At 36.8% G+C, this 19056-nt stretch overlaps 1 long non-coding RNA gene across 5 annotated transcripts in view; it reads left to right on the top strand.

Annotated features, from left to right (window-relative positions):
• Positions 1 to 19056, top strand: part of LOC106037734 (uncharacterized) — a 504883-nt gene that overhangs the window by 282940 nt on the left and 202887 nt on the right. The window lies entirely within an intron of this gene.

The raw sequence follows: 19056 nt of genomic DNA, 5'->3' as shown, positions 1-19056 counted from the left end.
TGCTTTGTTTATTTTTATTAAATTTGATATTTTTATAACTGTAATGTGAATTAACAGGTTGTGTTTTGTGCCAGCTTTCAGCCATTTCTGTATAAAAGATTGAAATTGTGTTTATATAAAATACACAGACATATAAATATTTATATAATATGTAAATACACAAGTATAAACGTATAGATATTTTAACAAACTGAAGCTGAACAGGAACTTGTTCTTTATATAGCCTTGTTACATCACCAGAGCTATTTGTAGAAGTGTGTCACAATTTGACTTGTCCTGTGATTCTTAAGCACAATATATGATTGAACACAGTTAAAATTAAATTAGGAGGTAAGATTCTAACATTTTTCAGCAAGTATCAAAGCAGAATCTAGGCATCTTACAAACCTTTCCATGGATAGGCTGCACAACTCCTATCTGTGCAAGGGACCCAGGCAAGCTCAGCGAAAGGTGTCCTGGGAGAAAAAGCCAGTGGCTTTGTGCTGGGTCAAGGCCTTTCAATTATCTTGGAACTCAGGGTTGCACTCTGTAACAGTCCTGCAAAACTTACTGCAGCAGGATTCTTTTGCTCTTGCAAAAGGGATCTGTGCCTGATGATTTATTTTTATGCCCCGGTTAAACAAGTTAGTGAAATGTAAAATTCCTGACATGCTTAGTCCCATAGATGCTTTTGTCCTGACTGTGCGACTGTATTATTTTCTGATAACTGCCTTTTTGGTTAGGTGATAAAATACGTTTCTTCTGCTCTATGAGCACTCTGGCTTTCTGAAAGGAAGTATGACAGCAGTGCAGAACAGAAAATGCAGCAGAAAAAGCTGTGAAAGTGCAGCAGTGTAGCAACAAATACCATGGTGTGCTAGCAAGAATAGCTTGGAAGAAGTAACATAGGGAATAATGCAAGACCGAGAATTTGCATGCTTGAGCTCTGATGCTTGTATTATTTCTTGAGTGAGGAGGTTTACTTAGCAAAATCATTTGGTTTCAAAGCTGTTTCTCTTTGCGTTTGAGAGTCATCAAAGAAATGTTTGGTGCCATGTTCATATCATTGCATACTCAGAGATTTCTAAAAGTTCTTTAGGAGTAATTTCATGAAAATTAAAGTGGGTTTATTTTATTTCTGTAAGTGTGAAATAGTATTGCAATGTCTTTGCAATAGATAGCTGCTGATACTTGTTTATCCAATTAATTGTTAGACTTTGCCCACTGCCCCATGTTTAGGAGATAGAGGTGGAGAAAGATAACCTTTCTTGTGTTTAATTTACATACGCTATAAAACAGTTTTTTTATTTTTAAGATACTGATGATACCATCTGTGTTTCCCTTGACTAAATTTGTCTCTGGGTGAAAAATGAAGGAAAAAATAATAGTATGTAGTTTTTTATTTTGCGTATTGATATTTGCAAATCAAATGCTCTCATATAACTCTAGGTGAATCCAATCAACTCTAACAATTATCTGATTTTTGCCTTTGTCTTTGGAAATAGATGAATTACTACAGCTGTTTTTCTACCTTAATTTCTTACGTTGTTCCATGTAAGAGGTCATATGTATTTTGTTGTTTGCAAGTACTAGATTTTTGTGATGGATGTCTTTCAGGTATGTTAAATACCTTCTAGTAAACTAGAGAGTTCATAAATATTGTGCTTTGTTATCTGTCATACGAGGAAACACTGAGTTATTGCTCAGATAAAAAATGAGATGTATTCTAGTTTAATACAGGACCTCCCTTAGACTCAGAAGATAACCAGCAACTTTTGGAACCAAATTCTGGTAATTTTACATGGACTTAATTTTTCTCTTTTCCCCTCTTCTTCAACCTCCAGCGCAGCACAATGCAGTGTAATATGATGATATTTTCAATATTGCGTTTTAAACAAATGCATACATATATGCAGAAACACAGATCTCTAACATCAGTACAGTCACCAATAAGTATATTTAATCTCACTCTCAAATAGTTGCTGAAAATGGCTTTTGTATTTGTTGTTACAGCTTTTCTTGTTAGTGCGCTCTCCCCTTGCCCCCCTGTTACATGTAAGTGGAAACTGGTGTATTACTTAGCAGTGAGTTGAGCATCGGTACCATCCTTAGCAAGAGAATGAAGCTTAGCAGACATGAATGAAAAAAGGTATCTAAGTGCTTTGAGACCTTACACTAAACATATTCTAGCCTTTAGGCTGCAAGTTTAAAGACTTGGAAGGTTTTTTTTTGTTTTAAATGTGCAGATCTAATTTGCTCATATTTTCTAGTATAAGAAAAACATTTGACAAAATACTCTAGAGGCAATATGGGATGGGCCTGGTATGTATGGTTCTATTCCGTATTTCTTTTAAAAATGTTTAAGCAAAAGAGAACCTGAACTTAATAGAACTAATGACCTAACAGGTGGAAAATCTTGAAATCACCTGTTTTGGTAACAAGTCAGTGCTGATTCTGTAGGTGTTTCCCTCTGATGTGTGACTTAGAGTAAAAGTACATCTCAGACCTGAAGTGAAACCATTGGCAGTCTCTTCCATCCGTCAGACATATACCCTAAATCAGCATGGTTTGATTTGGAAAATGTAAGTGATTCCAGCATGTGTGTCAGTTCCTGCATCCTACAATAGCTTATGAACATATTTACCTCAGTGCCACATATTAAAATCAAGAGACTCTAGTTTCCATTTCTAAAATAAAGTAACGAGGCTTACAGTTGTTGTGGGACAGGGCAGTTAAGGAATATTTTTGGCTTAACCAGATAATGTCTTATATAGTGAGGCCTAGGTATTTTATCATAAAGGCTTTGCATTTTTTCATCCATGTCTTAAATGGTGATGGGTCAACTTATTTTACCAAAAGGAATAATTGCTTTGCTTACGGTAACAGAAACTAACCTAACCTCAAATATTATATTGAAATCTGTCAGAAAGACTCAGGTGAATACGCACACAAAAGAGAAGTATTTCTAGCAAACGGTTGTTTTCTGCTTACCATTAAAGTTTATCAGAAATCAGAAGAAAAACACAGAGTTGAAAACCTGTCAGGTTTTGTCATGGTTCTGTAATGTTTCTTTTCACACTTTGTTTTCTGTGGTCAACAGATTTCATGAGAATCTATTTTTGTTTTCAGTGAAATTGCTTCTGACTGTTGTTGGGAGAAAGTCTTGAAAATATGGAACAAGGATACCTGATTAAGCTAGGCTCAGAAAAGCAGGAGGCAGGGAAGAAACTTTACATTTATTCTTCAAGTGAAGTCTCATGACTTTTAAGGCAATACTAGGATTCTTGCAGGGCACTGAAATGGGTGTTTTTTTCAATGTTTGTTCTTGGAAAAGCAGGTCCTGGGAATAAGTCATGAGGGGATTTTGGAGCTGAAACAGTGTGCAATTCTTGGCACTTCTGGTCTGCCTGGGAGAACATTACCTTTTTATAAAGCAATGGTGATTTTGTATACCCTGCAATAACAGACCTATGATTTTAAAAGTAATACAGTGTACATGTAGAATTATTCTGTTGCTCAGAACTGGAACAAATATCACATAGGTCTAGTGGACATCAGCATTAATATTTTCCTATATTAAAAGTGTGATCTTGATTAAAAATGACCTTAATTTTACGGTTTATGTGCCCTGAAGTATGTAACCAAGTTTCAACAGCCAAACTTTGGCCTTAGTTTGATGGCACTGTTTGGTTTTAATTTTAAGTGTTCCAAGGAACAACTGTGATCCTTGTCACGGGTTTGTTTTGGCAATTTTTGCAGAGTTGTGCTTTCTCTTATGAGGATGTCAAGATTTATCTCACTAGAAACCAGTAAACTTGTACTAGCTGTAATATAAATGAATGGAAAACCCAGATGTGTTGTTTTTCTTTGCAATTCATTATACTTTAGCTTTGTGTAAGCTTTTAGTAAATCCACATTGGAACTACTTCATATCGTTAATAAATCACTTCTTCCCAGCTGTATGTTTGCCAACTAGTTATTGCAAGATAAACATGCAGCACAAAGAGCATCTGAATAGCTTGAGATGTCCTTTCAGCTGAGGGATGTGTTAGCTGTAAACAGGCAATTTTCTGCAGATTTCAAGCGTTTCATTCATGGAAGTTAAGAGTTATTTGGTGTTGAATAATATATTTTCGAGCATGATATTACAGGAAAAAAGCAGGAGAGGGGAGGAAACTGTACACTCTTGTTGTTTTACAGTTATGCATTTGGATTTCATGTGCAGTACCTCCCTATAACTGAGATCAAGTGAATCTTATCTATACTTGTGAATGATTTTTCAGTAACAGGGAAAATAGGCTTGAAATTTTCAAGATCAGCATGGAGTTATTGAAGAGTTGTTATAATGCCTGACTAGCGAGCGCTTTATCCCACTGGCATAAAATAGAATTTTTTTCCGGTGTTTGCAAGCTGAATAATCATATTGAAACAGCCTAGGAAAAGTATTTTTAATGACTGAGGAAAGTATTCATTGTGGCTGAGTAGGAACACTGCACAGTACAATTCTAAAAAGTCAATTTGTAGCAGAATAGAGATGCTTGATTTCAGTCACAGCCCTGGCTCTGTTTTTTTCCACGTACACTGGATGGCTTTTTCTAACTGGAAAGTCATCTATTGACAAGAGGTATCAGAATCTAAGTGGAATTATGTTCCTATGGGTTAAATGCACTCTTGTAATTATTTGAGGTAATTATTTTAAACAATAGTTTATAGTTCATTTTGGATGTCTTGACTGCAGTCTGCATTCTGATTCCTGAACAGATTATTTTATCATCATCATACTGGCAGATTACTAGCACAGATGCATTTAATGGGATTTTCCTTGTTTCACAGAGTGAATCTCCCAAAGCTGTGAGGCACCAAGTACTGTTCACTGTACATGCACTACATCAGTAGAACATGTGCAGCAGTAGTGTGCATCTTATTAATGAGATGCATTGTTTTCCTTTCCTTTCTTGTCTAAAAAATAAGGTACTCACAGCTTCCCAGTCGTTTTATTAGCCTAGTCCCAAGAACTTTGCTCATTCAATTCAAGTCAACACCAGCTCGTATGCCCTCATGCCAACAGTAGTAATTACGGTGCTTTAAGGATATGTTGCAATGACATTATCATTTGTCAGCAGGGTACTATGGTTGTCATGGAAAATGTACATTGGCAACATTAGGTAGGATGCTTACTGGTTTCTTAGTGAAGTGCAACAAACTATGCCACTGTACCTTGTCTGCTTTTTAATAGAGAACATAGCATTAGTGAGGTGTTGTGTTGTACCATGAAAAAAACCCACCCAACAAGATTGTTGTATCTCTTACGACTTTCAGCCATTTTCTTTGATATTATAGGTACATGCATTTACATCAGCTAAGGATCCATAAAAATACAGTTTCATAAGTTTGAGTCATAACTGTACCATGCATGTCAGTATTAACTTTATCTCCATCATTCTGAAGACAGAAAAGAAAGCAAACAAACAAAAAAAAGAAAAAACAAGGTGTTTAGCAGATGTGCAATGGATGCTCATTTCACTCGAGTAAAAAGCTGTGGCTGAGATCTAGGTGCTCAGACCTGCCAAGTAGGTGCTTCAGTCTGAGTCAAAGGTGTTACGGAAGCTGCAGAGTCCTTTTCTCAAAGAAAATACACTTTTCAAAGTCAAGTGGTAGCTCCTATGAAAATCAGTGCAAGTATCCGAGTTTAAGGGACTGGATCAAATCATAGAAAGAGCTGATGGTGTACGTTGAAAGCAAGGCTTTCAAAAGAAAAAGCTCCACCTTTTCACATTTAAAAATTGCTAATATTGCTGGGAGATTTTGAATGCTTGCACTGTTGGCATCAGGAGTTGAGAATGACTTTGACAGAAGTTAAGAACTAATATGTAAGGTGGAGGGGGATGGTGGGAACAGGGGGAAAGAAACAAAACTGTATTTAGAGAGATTATGAATCCATTCCTAAGAAGAAATCAGAAGCAGTTTATACACAAGGACCCACCTGACACTGGTAATGGGGTAGTGTTTATGTATTGGTTGATTAAGAACAGCAAAGGAGGGGAGTGAGTGGTTGGAAATCAGTACTAAGTCCTGACAAGGAGAAACAGCAGATATCCCAGTAAAGTCTTCCATGACAATTACAGTCCATGGCAAATACAGTCAATGAGAGTAGGCTGAATGAAACTGAGGGTCATTCAGAAGTGAAAAAAGCGCTGGACAGATCTGCTGCTACAAGTGAGTCCCACATCTCCATTTATCTCTTGAAGACAGGTAATAATTTGGAAAGCAGGAAAGAGGCTGTGCAAGGTTTGCAAATGGAGGCTGCAAGAGCGCTGTGCCTCCTTGTGGAATAACGGTGAAACCGATGCTGAGTTCAGTCCTATGTATAAAGCCACAGGAGCTGTAGCGTGCTTATGGTTGATTTGCAAAGAACAACCATTTTGTGCCCTGAGAGTCCACTGAACAGCCAGGTTAGTATTTACTTCAAAAAAAGATATGCACAGGCCTCAGACTGTTGAGAACTTGAAATTGTCACAATACCCTAACATCCATTGAAATGTAAGAAATTTTGGAGCCAAGCTGAGAAAGACAGGACTTTGATCAATTATTTTCAACTTAGAAAGGTTTAAAATATGGATATTGGAAATCAAATATTGTAATAATTACAAAGGGGAGAGTGTAGCACTGCATATTCCTTGTAAAGTTAGATAAGTATTGGAAGGATAATGTGAGCTGTGCATTAGTAAGTATTTGGAAGAAAGTCTGTCACTCAATTCTCCTTTTTTAAATTGGAAAGTGATCAGTTATAATTTACTTATTATTTTAGTGTTGTGAATCATTTATGATGTATAAAGTATCAGGCACAAAGTGTTAGTTTAAAATAACATTAGTATTGTGATTCATGGTTAATATAATTTCTGTATTTGTTGCAGTTATAATATTTTTAACAAAAGTTCAGCAGATTTAATCATACTTAAGTCACGTACAGAGTGCAAGAGGAAATAATGAAGTGTTATAATAATCCATTAAAATAAACATAAAATGAAGCAGTGGTTCTTTTTGAGGTGTTTTTAGTTGTTGATGTTAAACATGGTTATTAAATTTACCGTCAGTGGCAAGGGCTATGGGAGCAGACCATCTAAATTGTGTTTGTGTATTCCTGTGTTTCTAGACTTTTTTTTCCTTTTTTTTTTTTTTTCCTTTTCTCCACTATTTATCTGATGGGCATCCAATTTATAAGCTTGGATTAAAACATAAGGACATAAAAAACAATTAATGTGTATTACTTTTTATTTGCCTTCCAGTTTTTGGGTCTTTAGGTCCAACTGATTTTAAGAAACATATTCATTAAATAAAAGCTGGGAAAAAAAAACAAAAACAAAACAAACAACCAAAAAAACCCTCAGACTTAGGAATTCAGGAACCAGAGAAGTGACTGGGTGGCATGGAATCTATCATTATTTAACAGAACATTTATTTATGACTTGAGAAACTTGATCACTTCCATATACTCCCAGGAGCCCCCAAGGAATTTTGAAGATCATTGTTTCTCAAATTTGATTTGCATTATTTGCATCTACCATTCATATACAAAGTTTGTTTAATGCTTTATCAAAATTGTGCTATTAAAAAATGGGCAATTTTAGTTCAAGAAATAACTTTTTTTTAAAAGCTGTTCTCTATCTGAAACTGTAGTTGTGATATGAAGTGGTAGGATGAGCTGTCACATTATCCTTTTATTGTTTCAAGGAGTCTGTACTGATATAAATTCAGTGAAAGATTCTACTTCCAGTTCTTGCTCCACTAAAATCAAAAAGTAAAACTTTTCTTTCAAAGTTTGCTGAACTCTTTTGTGGATGCCCCATCCCAGGAAGTGTTCAAGGCCAGGCTGGATGGGGCTTTGAGCAACCTGGTGTAGTGGAAGGTGTCTCTGCCCATGGCAGGGGGACTGGAACTAGATGGTCTTTAAGGCCCCTTCCAACCCAAACCACTCTGTTATTCTTTTGAATATGGTCAGAGGTGTTCCCTCAGATCAAGACTGGCTGACCACTTGATTAATTTCTCTACTACACTTGTCCCATGCTATAGGTATGTCACACAATGGAACTAAAAACAGTAATAACAAAAAAGCTTTCCAGAAAGGCTGGGTAATCATTCTAATGTATACCTCCAATTCCTCCTCATACAGTAAAATGAGAAGCAGGAATAAAGTATGAAAAGTGTCTTACTGCAGCAGTTCTAGTAAAATCTTTGTTGCTGATATCTTCAGTCTTTCCTACCTAATATAAGGCACCAGTTGCATTGTGACCAGCTTTTGAGTCAAGAGGGGGCACAAAAGTCTCTATGTTACTTCCTCTATTTTAATTTAATTTGGAGAAATCAAGAACATGGTTGATGATGTAGCGTTCCAGTGCACTAGTCAGCTAAAACATTGGGTTGAAGAAACCTGATGACTTTGGAGTCCTGAAGAAAATATTTATGAAGCTTTAAGCAGTGTTTTAAAAGACAAAGCTGTTAAATGTGCCAATTCATCAAAGTAACATGATTCTTGGATACAATGCCTTAGTGTCTGGTACTTGTTTGGTAGTGTTTAGGCTGTGCTGTCACTAATTATGAGTCAAGCAAGTAGTAGCAGATAATTGGAGAAATGTTTGAAGACACGGTGCTTATCACAGGTTAAGTTCTGTATCAAGGTATGCAAGATCAATATGAGGCTCATTTATTTGTTTGACAATCTAATCTTCTGTAAGTGTTCTGCCTGTTCAAGGAGGATGCTATTGAGTTAGTAAATATTTATCAGTGCTAACTCTTTTTTTTTTTTTTTTTTAAACTGCATTCTTATTTTCATTATTTAAAGATAACATTTACTAGCCTGGGGGAGGAGGACATGAGGGAACAGATTGTGTTCTTTTATTTTTCCCAATACTCAAGCAAAAATTATTTATAATGTATTCCTAGCTTTTGCTGTTATAGAGAGAACTTTTGGCCTCTTAAAAAAATGATATTTGGATGTGTAATTATATTTGGTGTAGCTACAATGTTCTCCCAAAGTTTGCAAAATAGTCCTTCAGCACCTTGATGCACGTTATATTATATAGCTATTAAACATGGATTATCTTTTGGAGGAGAGGCAAAGATTAATGACTCAAACTAAAATGATGAATTAGATGTGTGTGATGAGATGCAGTCTCGCAATGATGTAGGAAATGGAACCAGAGAAGGCAAAAACATTAAAATGAGATTAATAGAGCCACAAGTTTAAGTAAAAAAATTTAGCTACCAATTCTGCATAGAGAGGAAAAAAAAAGAAATGCTTGTCTTGCACATATTAAATAGGCATATAATGACTTTTTAGAGAAGTCTGGCTGGCAATTACAGTCTTACTTACTTTGCAGTAAGCCTGCCTGTAACTTTGGCAAAACAAAGTCTTCCTGGGAAGAGAAGAGACTCTGCAAAGACTGTTGATCTACAAACTATTACTGAGAATTCTTAGAAGTGAGTGTAGACAGAAATAGTGTTTTTTTTTTTTTTTTGGTAAAGCTTACCTATACAAAGCTAAATCAGATGCCAGATGTGATTTTAGTGTTTATTGCTATATAGATTAAGTTTCAGTTGACTTTCAGAGATCACCTTGGCATTTTGTTCCACAGAGTTCCATCCTTATGGGTAATGCAGGTAGGATAATCCCACCTCTGTGGCTGTGGGAGCTGGAGCCCATCTGGGGGCTCTGCCTAGCAGCCTGTGGTGTTACAGGAAAAGCAGCAGCTGCTCTCAGCTGTTCATATCAGGCAGAAGTTCAGGAGGAGACAGGGCCCCGGCTTCATTTTGCATGATCAGAGCCATATCTTAGGTTTCAAACATGAGATGACAGGTGCTGGGAGAGGCTTATGCTTCTGCACTGGCTCCATCACTTGAGCAGCTGTTTCCAGTCTCCTTGTGTGTTGGGGCAGCAGACCAGCCCTGGACCACAAGTTGGCCTGCTGAGTGAAACACTTGCAGTGCATGATGCAAAGTGACAACTTTTTCAGAAGTTGTTAGCATCTGATGTACCTGCAGACTTAGAAATCTAGACTTGTGTTGGTGTCCTTATGGAAGTAAACCTTCTTTAAAGGCTGGTGTTTTCACTGTCACTGACAGCAGTGTTATTGGTAATAATCCTTTTATATCTCAGCACTACAGAAGATGCTTTGTCTTAAATGTGATGTCTATAGTTATCTGATTGTTTGCTCTGCTCAGATGAAACATTTTTTTGTTGTTGTTGTTGGTGTTTAAGGAAGAGCTACAGGAAGGTAAGTAGTTTTTATCTCTAACTGCCAAGTAGACAAGTACTGCAACTTCTCCCACTGAATTAGCTAGATCTAGAATAGGATATTTCTGCAACCATTTTTTTTCCCACTTCTGTTGGGAAGTTTGTCCTTGTAATTAGATATATACTCTATCTTTTCTTCAAAATGGGAGTTAAATGAATGAACAGATCTCTCTTGAACTCTGTTATCTGTGGTGGACCACATTCAGAGATAGTGTGTAATGGGTCATGTTATAATTGCTATGCCTGGAGAAAGTTCAGAAAGTTGGGTTTAAATGTATATTGTCTGATTAAGCTTGCGGTTAACATAGGGAAATGTAAATGCAGATGTAAAAAAAAAAAAAAAGGCAAACAACAGCAAAAACAAAACAAAACAAAAAACCCTTTCTCTACATCTGTTTTACTTCTAAGGCAAGATTCTCAAGCCGGTAGAAGATCAAGTCCACCCTTCCCTATTAAATATATGGTTTACTGTTGGCACATTGAGTATGTCTGACTGGAGAATATTCTGTACACTATACGGTGATTCAGTGACTAATGACTACTCAATTCTTTCTTGCCAATTGTTTCATACTCACTTTCTGAATGTATTCCTAAAATCAAAGTAATTGATTTCTGGTATATATTATTCAGTTTAGTTCCTTTTTCATTGTGGGTAACAGGTATATCAAGAGAAAAGATCGATTAGATGGCTCACTGCCTAGCATCTCCCTGTCTTACTGTACATTTAAAATGGCATTAAAGTGTATTCCAAGTTATTTATGTTTTAATGACCATTCATTTGACTTTCTGCTGAAGTTGGGGGACAATTTTCTTAACTACCACCTCCTGGATATCTCAGGCAGAGTCTGAATGACTTCAGAAATGTTGTGCCTATCTTATGTACTTAGTATCCCTACCTCCTCATTCTTTTTGGTAACTTGTCTTGTCAGCACAAACCAGTTTGCTTACTCTGCTCCAGAGAATGAACCTTCCCTACTTCTCTACTCCCCGTTTCACCCACCTGCACATACACACAGACCATACTCAAATGTATACTGAAGTTTGCAGTAAAGTATAACTAACATTGCCTGAACATATCTAAAGGGAAAATTCTGAACAATATGTTTTCCTACTGTAGATACATTTTCTGCTTGGCTCCAACAGCAAAATCAAGGTGTTCAGGCAGTGGGGTTACTGGTCCAAGTAAGAGGCAGTGCAAACATAGGTTTTGTTATGGTATTTAATCAAAAATGAAGGTTTTCATGCGGCAGTCTGTTAGTATTTGAACCTTAGTGGTGTCTCTCTCTTCAAACAGAGTATGGGCTCTTCCTACTCAAATGCTTCTTCCTTGCACTACCTACATGATCTATGTGCAGGGGTGGCATTACAATGCATGTTAGAGTCCTGTACGTATCAAAACTGCAATGGTAGTAAAGATAAGTTTCCAAATATTTTTGTTTAACTTGTTTGCACAGAGGTAACTGTGCCAAACTGGGATGTTTGGAGACTGCATTGTTTATTAAATCAGTAATATTTTTTTTTTCAGCTGAGTATTGAGACCTATTTTAGGGTTGTGGAAAGATCAGCAGTTCAGTTCCATTAAGATGTGGGAGTGAGTAAATACTTGCAGACAGTAATTACAGCCTGTTTTTGTTCCCCTGCTGAGGAGAAATGGAGGTGCTGATGCCTGGGGAGGAGGAAGGCTGGAGGGAATGGAAGGGTGGCAGGAAGACTGATGAGGCAAAAGTGGCTGCATCTTAAAAATGTTTGAAAAACACTGTCATAAGTGATTATACAAAGTTTAATGTTAGCTTGCAATAGAGGAAAAACAGCATGGAACTGCTCAGTGATTGATGACTCACTCAAGATTCGGTTAGGAAAAAAATCATCTTTAAATAAACTGTATGGCACTTGAGATGTTCTGATACTGAACTACTTCAGGTATAAAGAGAATACTGTGCAGCATTCCAGTTTGGGATATGACTGCTCTGAAAATTTTGTCATTGCTGCCAGTTTGTTTCTAGCCAGAACTGACTGGTCCAAATAATCATGTTGTTCATATATTCTCATTCCAGAACTTTATATGTAGCCAGAAGGGTGCTTAGCTTTTCTGTTTGAGAGTAATGCATTGGCCATCTGCACTATCTGCTCCTGCAGATTGAATACAGCTTTTGCCTAATGGTTTCCTCTCTGGAAGAACTTAATAAAATCTGCAATAGATGAAACAGCGGCTCACAGTTGCACAGTTTAGCACATACTGTGCTTATCTCACAAAAAATAGGATGCTTTGGTCTGAGTTAGGATATGACTGAATATGACTCTCATCCATTATTTTTTAATACAGAGCTCCTGTTGCCTACAGGACTAAGGGACTTCCCCTTACAGAACGGTAGCAGAACACATACAATACTCTAAAACATCCTTAAAATACCTGCATGCCAAGTGCTTTGTTTCATATTAAATGCTCACTTCTGAAAAGAGGGCACTGGACCCACTCCAGCAAAGCACTCAAACATGGACTGAAGTGTAGGCACACAAATAGCTTCTGTTGACTTGGCACAAATCCCCAAATTAAGTACCTGCCCACGGAGGGACTAGGTTGGAACTACTGAAGTCAGTAGGAGTATGTTAGTGTGCTTAACGGTAAACACATGGATAAGGTTTAACCCAAAGTGTTTGGCATCTTCAGAAGAGATTTTTCTGTTGTTAACTGAATCGTCTGTACTTTTGCGAAGAGAATGGTCACCTGTGTAGAAGTTCAGCATGCTGTCTTCACATGGCCCTTTCTTTGAGAGCTGGAAAGGTAGCCTCAACTGTAGCAGCAATGTCATCTTAATCACCTGGGTTATAACTGTGTTTTTCAGTTTTAATTCATGACTTAAACCTTAACGATGCCTGATAAAAAGTATTTGCATGAGCAAGTGCATATGCATATTCCGAAGCCTAGTGAATAAAGAGGGGCTGAAAAAACCACAGTTCTGTTGCTGGTTTTCCTTACGACCAGTACGTGAACTTAGGACAAGGTGATTCAACTCCTTTATGGATCAGTGCTACGTGGGATACAATGAGGATTATGAAACATACCTTCTGAGTAGAATAGTCCTGTTTGCACATCTGCCTCTACTGGTAGGCTATAACACCTTTGGACAATGATGTCTAGTGCAGATGTCTTACAGTTGGGACTGGACAGGAGGAACATGGTTGTGTATTTGAAGATGGATGTTACAAAATATTGGCAAAAAAGCACAAATTCTTCATGGTCTTTGGCAGAAAGAAGAGGAAGGAAGGCGATTTTTGCAGATGTATATGAATTCTGAAGATTCCAAATTCCTTATTAGAAATTCAGTTTAAAACAAACAAACAAGCAACAACACACACACACACACACACACAATACACAAAACTCCACACAATCTGCTAAAACTGTATCTGATGTAATTTCATAGATCTGCCAGGATGTCTGAGATGACTTGAAGTTTTGGGAAGAAAATCTCTTGTAGCAACAGTTAGAGCTGGGATATTGTTATGGAGTGTGCTTTGAATACAGATCTCATAGCTAATGATTCAAAATCTATACGGCATCTGAGAGTATAGATTTTTTTTTTTTTTTTTTGCTTCTGCTGGTGGTCTATGCCTCACAGACAAGTTCTGAGCTGTACTGTACTGTAGACATAGAATGAGAAAATTTCCACTCAAGATGGTTACAAATTGAGTAGAAAAGGTGCACCAAAAAAAAAAAAAAAAAAGCTATCGTTATTTTACAGGTGAAGTTATGAAGCTTAAGAAGCTTCTTTAGAACTACACAGAATGTCAGTGGTCCTACTGAGAACTGAACCAAGCCTGAGATCCATCTCTCTTTTAGTATCCTACGGGTTATGCAACCAGGTCATGATATATTTTCAGATCCCTTCAGAAAGCCAAATCAAAACCTTTTGCTACAGGATATAACCTGTTTCCTGCCTGACACAGTGGTGGTATTAAAGCTCATTAGAGTAAATCATCAGTCTAAATTGCTTCACCACTTAATCCCAGAGAGTGTCACCTTCAGGATGCAGGCTTCTGAATCTGTTTCCCTCAAGTTTTCCTGCTGTGACTTTCAGAGAGTTCTTCTCAAGGTTTATTGTCAGGTTAAAAGATTCCTGTGGTGCATCAAATCAAATGTTCAAGATTGCTAAACTTTGTGTGAATGCTCTTTCCAGAACCTCTCAGCAAAACCTCTTTGAGGATATTCCAGCTTCAGGAACATGCAGTGGAGAAGAGTCAGCAGTTTGCCATCACTGTTTTGTTGTCTGCCTGGTTCTGAAGAAAGGGGGAATCCTTTCATGGGCCTGAATCACAAACTTGCCAAAACTGGAAAATGTGAAGCCCTGTTGCAGAGTTTCAGAGTTGGAGACATTCCTGTCTCTCTTGAATTCTGCCATAGGTTGCTGCTGACTCAGACCTTGTAGTGGAGCTGGTTTTCACCTGCTTCTTGTAGAAAACAGTTTTTTTGTTTGTTTGTTTTGTGAGGTTTAAGTAGCTGCTGTAACATGCAAATGCTTACACAAATACATTAATGAGAGACAAGTAATTCCAGCAATTCCAGCTCTCACAGAATCAGAATTAAGCACAGGACTGAGAGAGCAGTCTGGAAATGGTCGGAAACTTCAGAATTATTTATATGGAGACACACAGGGTGGGTTTCTGATCTATGACTGTTAAAACAAATAATAAGTAAATGTGTTTCTTGGAGAGATGTAAAGATTTCAAAGATGCAGTGTGTCTCAACAGGGATCAACGTTCTACAAACACTGCTTATTAGTACCACAGTTCGTTACGTTTCATATATTTTCTGTTTCATTTATAGTAGAAGCAGATCACAGAAATGGTCAATAGGTAATCAGAGTGATTCACACAGCAGTTACAATTTTTATGAAAAGTTTATTAGCATATACTTCTTAAGAGGTCAGTATGGCACGTTATGCCATGTTATACCCAGAGCACAAATGCAAGTCTGCTGACATTACTGGAACTTGCTTCTAATTTGCTTATTTTGTATTTGTTCTAATCCCAGGGTAGAGATGAGATTAGCTGGCTGTCCACAGAAACACTTTATCTTAAAACTTAAGAAAAAGATTTAAGCCATTCTTTTAAAATAGAAGTCAGATTTCAGAGTGTACTTGGCTGCAGTTCAGTGTTAGAGTTCACTAGAGGGTAGATTTGGTTTCTGTCCTAAGCCAGAAGGTCCCATAATCTCAATTATTATTAGTAAAATAGTTGCTTCTGTTTCATCTACCCTTCTGGTAAATTATTCTCTACAATTTTAAATTGGAATAATTAATAGGCTAATGTGGAAACACAGCCTTACATAACTGAGGGCACAGTAGCTTATTGTCAAGACAAGCAGCCTGGAGGACAAGCAATGTGTTTCTGATGGATAACACCTCTTAAAATGGAGGTGCTGCTTAAGCAACCCGACTATGGCAAAATAGCTGTAGAGCCCATCGGTTATAATGGGGTGACTGCCTGTTTACATACTCTTACTGTGCAGTGAATACAGGCATTTTATCTCATACTGGAGACAAATGAGTTAGCTTGTAGGTGGATATTCTCACTTGGAGTAGTTTAAATTTGATTTAAGGTTCCAGCGTCTACAAGCATAACTACTTCTTGGGTTTAAATGCTCTAGGTATTTAACTGATTTGTCCAAGACCACATCTGTCAGGCCTGACTTGGATCTTAGGTATATTTCTCATTTCAGGCTGAGTAAAGACTTCTTTTTTTTATATGTTCTTAATAACTTGTGGAATAATTTCACTCTGTTAGATTCTCTGCCTTGTATTCTGGCAAAGAGAAAGCAGAATTCTGGCGCTGTTTCTTCTGTTACTTATGTAGAATATTAACATATGTTGCTTTGTTTAAAGTGGCAATATGTGAACTAAAATTAAAAACAATTGAACAAGAGTTATTTTCAAAGCTATAGGAAGTAGAGATGAGAGCAATATCTTACTGCCTATATTCTCTTCCAATGTTCTTTTATTAATGGATTTTAGGAGTAAAATATGTGATATAACCACTTAACATACAACCCAGTTATGTTCTTACATATCAATATTGTGATAGTTTTTCTTACACTGGCTAAATTTCCCAAGAACGACAACAGACATTATGATCAAGTGTTTTTCTTTGAAAACCAACCAAACAAAACTCAAACCCCGAACCACTCTTCTGCTTAGTTCTCCGGGAAGGTTTCTGTTATATACTTGCACCCATCTGAAGTTGTGGCCAAGTTATGAGGGAGGCTGCTAGCGTTCTGATCACTCAGCAAATTATTCAGATATAGAAGCAGTTATAGACACTGTAAGGTCACCTTGAGTATAATGAAAAATTAAGTTTAGGCCCATGATGTATTTGTGGTTCAGACCCTACAGTGCTTTACTGTATACAGCATCTTTGGGAGAGTTCTTAAATCTCACTAGCTTCTTAATGGTTGAATAATCTTCCATGTTGTCATAAAAGCACCAGTCCAGAAAAGCTCTTAAACTGTTTTATAACTTCAGGTGAGCAGGTTGTCGGGTGAGGTTCTTATATTCTTAATTTTGTGCATAATTAAGATGGAATGAGCCTTAATTTGGGTTCTTTGAGAATGTCCTTTAAAGTGAACTATAACCAGTCTGAGCTAACGGCAAAATAATCAGCAATGTTGCGACACTAATGAGTGCCATGTCTTGCATCTAATGTTTTAAAAGCGAGAGACAAATATTCATGATCCCTCACTGAGGATAGGATGGAAGTGAAGGAAAATCCTTCAAACTTTTTCCAAAGATTTCACTATTTGGTTGAAGGAGAAACTGGGAGATAGGGTGGAGGGAGAGTGTCATTAGGATGCATTCAGCTTTGGTTTTTCTCTGCACAGTGCCTGGAATGATAAAGCTTAGACAGTGCTTATGCATGCCAACTGAAATCTCATGTGCTAGAATGGCCTTTTTTTACTCCACCTTTTAAAACAAAACAACAAGCAAAAAAAAACTCCCTCGGACTTGGTATCTTTCATTCACAAAGACAAATAAAAAAAAAAGTGACATACAAGGTAGCCTGCTGTCAATAATAATTCTTGCAAATAACAAAATAAAAAAGAGAAACAGTTAATTTTGGACAAGAATAAGTACCGAGTATTTACAACCACTGTCTAAAACTAATTGGAGCTGTGTGTCTCTGCTCGTGAATAGGGACAAAACCTGCTTGGAACAAAGTTAGTAACAAGTCACTCATTGACTTCAATTGTGTAGGATACAAGCATAAAATAATAAGTAGCCATGACTGTATGTGAATAATGCAGAGAGATAATTGAGGAATCTGGCTAAATTGAAATAAAGCAATGAAGGAGGTCTTCTAGTTATCCTTCCTGAATACTTTTAGATATCTTTGTGCAAAACCCACAAAAATAATATGGTGTATCTGAAAATTGTGTCCTTCAAGTACCTCTCATCTCTCTCCTTTGGTTTTGTGATGAGTAGGAAAAAAACAACAGTGTTTTCCTATGAAGTGTTTAGTGAGCTGGTTCTGATTCACCTGTTTTTTTTTTTTTTTCCTCTCCTTTGAAGTGCTAGTGCTCTTTGCACTTGACAAACAGCAACTGAGTTATCCTGCTCTGTTTTGAAAACATTTTAGTTCCATTAAAGAATAATGTTGTTCTGCTTTTCCAGAATGTTGTATCTGCACAAAGATATAAGGTATTATCTTGGAGCAAGAGTTGTGTCAAAGAACTTAGAGAAAACATTTGTAGAGGTATCTGCTCTTGCCATCTTGGATTTGGTCAATTTATAGTTCTGCTAGGAACCTGAAAGTCACTTCCTGCCCCTTCAAATAAAAGATTTTAAATTTATAAATATAATTTTGTTTTCAAAGCTTTTTTTTTTCCCAGTGAATTCCTGAATGTTCTTTTAAATAATAAATCACATGCTTTTAAATAGTCTTGTTAAGGCACTAATCTTTTGATTACATTAAGCAGATGGATCAGAGCAAGAAGGCATTTCAATGGTGGGGTAAGATCAATATCAGGTTTTCAAAAATCTACAAAGACTAATATTTGGAAGGAAAGAAAATTGGTATCTGAATTTAGACCAGTTAATGCCATTTTACATATATAGGCACTGTTTTGATTAATGGTCAAGCCACATCACTGAAATAGTCTGGGTTGTTAGGACTTCTTAGTGCTTCTCTGCCTGTATTTTTGATCTATCAAAGTCATTCAGGCTAACAAGAAAAGGCTGTGAATTTCAAAAGAACCGTGTGAGGGAATAAAATAACATTTTTTGCCTTTATAGTTTTTCTAGGGTTTCTCTCCTCCTCCTCCCCATCCCCCCCGTTAATTTCCAGCACTATCCAATAGTAACAGCCTTCCTCAAAAGAAAAAAAATAATAATTAAATCAATGATATCCTCAATTAAATTGTCAGATTACTTGGAACAAATATCTCTGAGTGAAAGAAAAGATGCTAATTAATACAATAAATTGTTTTAATTTCTATCTCTTAAATAGATTGCCACATTGTTACCATTGTGAAGAAGATGTGAATTATTGGAAAACTATTGTTTGAAATATATAAAGCAAGCTTAATGAGCTCACTAAGAGACTCTATACTGAACCCATAATTGAAGATTCATATTGCACATTATAGGGATGAACAATTTCCACTGTCATTGCAAGAAGCCCAGCCTCATTGTGCAGTGCCTCTCCTTGGATGTTTTCAATGGTTTTAACCTGACATCCATTTTGCACGTTCAGAAGCTACATTTATGTGTATCTGTGCTTACAAATAACCAAGA

Source organism: Anser cygnoides, chromosome 13 (genome assembly GCF_040182565.1).
Source record: "Anser cygnoides isolate HZ-2024a breed goose chromosome 13, Taihu_goose_T2T_genome, whole genome shotgun sequence".
Taxonomy (NCBI): domain Eukaryota; kingdom Metazoa; phylum Chordata; class Aves; order Anseriformes; family Anatidae; genus Anser; species Anser cygnoides.
This window is presented reverse-complemented; position numbering and strand designations above follow the sequence as displayed.